Source organism: Rutidosis leptorrhynchoides, chromosome 3, assembly GCF_046630445.1.
Source record: "Rutidosis leptorrhynchoides isolate AG116_Rl617_1_P2 chromosome 3, CSIRO_AGI_Rlap_v1, whole genome shotgun sequence".
Lineage (NCBI taxonomy): Eukaryota > Viridiplantae > Streptophyta > Magnoliopsida > Asterales > Asteraceae > Rutidosis > Rutidosis leptorrhynchoides.
The window spans coordinates 363667683-363673595 of NC_092335.1; positions in this window are offsets into that span (position 1 = coordinate 363667683).

Below are 5913 nucleotides of genomic sequence, written 5' to 3' on the forward strand. Positions count from 1 at the left end.
TTTTGAAACAACACTTACATGTAACGACTAACGATGACTTAACGACTCAGTTAAAATGTATATACATGTAGTGTATTAAGATGTATTAATACACTTTTAGAAGACTTCAAGACACATATCAAAACACTCATACTTAACAAAGTTGGTTACAATTGCATTCTCATTCATTTTCATCAAGAATTCTACTCGTATTCATTCGACATTCGTGCTCGTATTATACCCAGCTCCTAGATGTACTTACTATTGGTATATACACTTCAATTATCAGCTCTTACCAGCCCTTAATGAGTCATCAAACATGTGGGAACCATTCTTTGTAATCTAGTATGAATTATTTAGCAAGATTACAAAAATATTATTAATCATTCATGAATTATTTACAAGAAAACAAACTTACACATCCTTTATATCTAATCCATATACCACGACCCAATACATATACAAACACCTTTATTCTTCAATTTTCTTCATCTAATTGATCTCTCTCAAGTTCTATCTTCAAGTTCTAAGTGTTCTTCATAAATTCTATAAGTTCTAGTTTCATAAAATCAAGAATACTTTCAAGTTTGCAAGATTACTTCCAAGCTTTCAAATCCATTCCAAGTAATCATCTAAGATCAAGAAACCTTTGTTATTTACAGTAGGTTATCTTTCTAATATAAGGTAATAATCATATTCAAACTTTGATTCGATTTCTATAACTATAAATATCTTAATTCAAGTAGTAATCTTACTTGAACTTGTTTCCGTGTCATGATTCTACTTCAAGAACTTCCAAGCCATCAAAGATCCTTTGAAGCTCAAGTTATTTTTTTTATCATTTCTAGTAGGTTTACCTACTATACTTGAGGTATTAATGGTGTTCATAACCTTGTTCGATTCCTATATATATAACTATCTTATTCGAAGATTATAACTTGTAATCACTAGAACATAGTTTAATTAATTCTAAACTTGTTCGCAAACAAAGTTAATCCTTCTAACTTAACTTTTAAAATCAACTAAACACATGTTCTATATCTATATGATATGCTAACTTAATGATTTAAAACTTGGAAACACGAAGAACACCGTAAAACCTGACATACGCCGTCATAGTTAAACCGGGGGCTGTTTTGGGTTGGATAATTAAAAACTATGATAACCTTTGATTTAAAATTTGTTCTTCTGGTAAAATGATATTTCTTATGAACATGAAACTATATCCAAAAATCATGGTTAAACTCAAAGTTGAAGTATGTTTTTCAAAATGGTCATCAAGATGTCGTTCTTTCGACGAAAATGACTATCTCTTTAAAAAATGACTTGTAACCTATATTTCTGACTATAAACCTATAATTTTCCTATTTATATTAATAAAATATGGTTCGATACGAAACCATAGCCTTTTGATTCACTCAAAACGGATTTGAAACGAAGAAATTATGGGTAAAACAAAATTGGATAGAATTACTAGATTAACTACGAAAATTTTATAACAAATCTATACTAACCATATCCTAACTAACTTATCCTATATTCTATATATATATATATATATATATATATATATATATATATATATATATATATATATATATATATATATATATATATATACCTTGATAGACCATAGACACGTATACAATGTTTTGACATATCATATTGACATCATCTATATATATTATTTTGGGATAACCGTAAGACACTATATGCGGTAATGCTCGAGTTAGCATATAATGGGTCGAGGTTGATTCTAAAATAATATATACCTTGAGTTGTGATAGAGTCTGAGACATGTATACACTGGATCGTGGATTGATTCGAGATAATATGCATATATTGATTTATTTATGTACTACTAACTGTGGACTACTAATTATGGACTACTAACGTTGGACTGCTAACTTAACAACTTAAATCGTCAACACGTATTAAAAATGTTGTGAATATATTTTGATCATACTTTGATATGTATGTATATATGTATTATAGGTTCGTGAATCGACCTGTGGCCAAGTCTAATTCTCGACGAATTAAGAATCTGTGAAAGTGAGTTATAGTCCCATTATTACTATCTAATATTTTGGGATGAGAATACATGCAGTTTTGAAAGCATTTTACAAAATAGACCCAAGTACTTGAACTACATTCTATGATTGAATTATTATACCGCGTATCCCTTTTTGTTTAGTCTGGTAACCTAAGAATTAGTGAATGCCACTAATTAACGCGAATCCTAAAGATAGATCTATAGGTCTTGACAAGCCCAGTCACAGAATTTGAACTGCTTTAGTACTTCGAGGTTTATATTATATACAGATGAGGTGGCTGTATAGGGATATGCTAGATGCATTTTTGTTAATGTAGGTTACCAGGTGTTCAATTCATATGAATGATTTTTATGCAGATCGATATTTAGGAAAAATGAAATCTTGTGGTCTATTATTATAATTTGATATATAGGTTAAACCTATAACTCACCAACATTTTTGTTGATGTTTTAAGCATGTTTATTCTCAGGTGATTGTTAAGAGCTTGCGCTGTTGTATACTAAATTAAGGACAAGATTTGGAGTCCATGTTTGTATGATATTGTTTAAAAACTGCATTCGGAAAATTATATTGTTGTATAATATTATTGTAAACCATTATGAAATGGTCGGGTGTAAACGTTATATTTTAGATTATCATTACTTGATAATCTATGTATGTTTTTAAACCTTTATCGATAAAATAAAGGTTATGGTTATTTTAAAAATCGAATGCAGTATTTGAAAAACGTCTCATATAGAGGTCAAAATCTCGCAACGAAACCAATTAAGATGAAACGTTTATAATTGATATGAACGGGATATTTCAGTTGGTATCCGAGCGTTGGTCTTAGAGAACCAAGAATTTGCATTAGTGTGTCTTATCGAATTTGTTAGGATGCATTAGTGAGTCTGGACTTCGACCGTGTTTTCTTTAAAAACGATTGCTTAACACTTTTATTGGAAACTATATATTGTTAACATGTAAATATTATATGATATATTAATCTCTTAACGTGCTTGATGGTGACGACCCGGAAATTTGTAACCAAATTTAAACTTAATCTTTATATGGTTTCGACATAATAAGCGAAGTCTGTAAAGCTGAGTCTCAAAATTTTGGAACAGTTTACATGAATGCATTTTGCCCTTTGACTACTTCCGACGATTCACGAACAACTACTTGTAAACAAATATGTATATATTATATAAATATAAATATAAGAATATATAATATTTTGATTTAATAAGGTATACTTTAAATAATTGGAAGTTAAAATGAAAAATAACAATTAGAATAATTAAGTACTGTTAATATGGTGACGACCCAGAAAATTTCGACTAATTTTAAACCAAACTCTCGATACGATATTATATTTTTGATGCGATAAGAAAAGTCTGATAAGTTGAGTCTCAAAATTTTTGGACTATTTTCGTACATTCATTTGACCTTCGACCATTCCCGACGATTCACGAACAACTATTTGTAAATATATATATATATATATATATATATATATATATATATATATATATACATATATAGATATATATATATATATATAAATATGTATATAAATATTATTTGTAAATATATAAAATTATATTAAATCTATTTGTTAAAAATTATATAACATATATTTATGTGGTAAACTTGTTATTTAAAAACTGATTTTATATATAGAGAGAGAAAATGGTATATGAATGATTTCGAGCTTAAATAGTAAACGTCTGTATCACTCGGTTGACATTTCATTAGTGATCATATAGAGATAATATATATATATATATATATATATATATATATATATATATATATATATATATATATATATATATATATATATATACACGAAGGATTAAGATAAAAGTTGGACTATAAATTGATTACGAAGATTTTAGATTTGTTAAAAATATTTTTACCTTTTTAAGTTTAGATATTAGCACTCCGTACATATCGATTGGAACAGAAAATGAATAATTATCGAACCTTTTTGATCAGGTTCCAATCAGTTAATGACTGAAATAATTAAATTTATTTAAACTAAAAATTTGGGATTTTTAGGAACGCTTTTATACGTTAACTGTTTAGCAATGGACACGATATAGCCATTCGGGATAAACTGTCGGTAGAATAATCCAATTCATCCGATGGCTGCACTGTTTTTATTTGGATTGCTTTCCACTTGCATATTAATTTAAACGATCAATGTTTTCATTTTTTGGTTCCATTCCAACATCTTTGCAAATCATTTGTTTCTTTTCAACACTTTAGACATATTATATCATAAGTAAACTTCAGGGGTTGTTAAATGAATGATGTACATGATAAATGAAATAAAGTTTACTGTGCTTGTTCCTTTGTTTCCACTCAGCGACTAGGATTGTAATTATATATTCAACACATTATAGATTATATATTCCTCTGTATTGTATTTCAAACATCTCACCACCTTCACTTAAATTTTTCTTCCTCGCTGTCAACATAGAACACCACTATCTCTCCACCTTAAGTCACTGTGAACACACCACCAAGTGTGGTATTCATCTCCCGTTTTGGCACGCAATCAACCACCACCTTCACCCTCTGCGTCAACTACCTTCATCATGTCACCATAACCACAACAAACTCTATCAAACAAATTGTTTTTCTTTATATCTGTTTCTACCTCATGTCGTGAAGAGACTCACCTGCAACAAAACATTTACTCAAATCTTTTCTGTTTTTCTCTCAAACCAACATCACCACACTACTCGTTACTACCTGTCTTGTTCACCCATCATAAAACATCATCTAAACCACTCAACCGTCACCATAGTAGACTAAAATTGTTGCTATTCCCTTTCGGTTTATACGACACATAGAAACAAAGAAAAAGGGTGCGTCTGTGGAACTTACAAAATAAAAGAGGAAAGAAGCAATATTACTTATTGTTTGGGCTTTGTCGAATTAGCAAGAGCGAGCAAGGAATAACCAAGACAACCATCGAACCATATCCACCACCTAGAACTCACCATATTCACCACCTTTAACCCATTGAATTGCCACCTTCATCCTCGTTGAAACCACCACCATCGACCCTTAACCTCTGATTGAATCACCACCATATCACCACCCATCTCCATTTAACTGCTACACCCACTTATGGTGGATAGTCTTTTTCCTGTTTTCTTGATTGAACCGTTACAAACCAACACAACCGTCCTTGGGTTCTCTTTCATTTTCTGTGTAAATCACGAAACCAAACCACAAGAACCACCATATCATCAACCTGCAATATCCCGATTCTGTTTAGTTAAGGTCCCAACCCACCACCATCGATTATTTATAACTACTATTACGTTTGAACCAAGCCAAGAAACCACCATCAAAGTAATTACGTTACTATTCCTGTTATCGGTTGCAACCAAACTCAAACACCATCGATTTAATTGTTGTTGTTTATTTTTGCTAACTGCTTCTGTTCTGTTTAAAAAGTTAAACCAAAACCCATCTCCTAAATCCACCCTTTATGTGATGATAGCTTAAGTGATCATGATGATATGTTTTACGATGTAGAAAATGATATTTATCGATGCTTTCTGTTTCGGTTCAATGATAATAACAATAGGTATCAAAAGGTTAAGTCAAGTTGGATATAAATATTACTTTACAGCACGTTATTAATGATTGCATGTGGACCAAGTTGAAAATCCATGGCCTACCAAATTGGGTAACTTGATCGATTGGTATTTTTTTTTTCTTCTTTCCTGGACCGAACCAACAACAAGCTTATAGGTTATTTAAGTTAACATAGGCCAAGGAATGGTAATGGGCCGAGATCAATTACATTTTCTGATTTGGGTCAAAATTTCATTCTTGGGTCGAGATGTTTGATGAGGGTGAAAACCATAATAGGAAG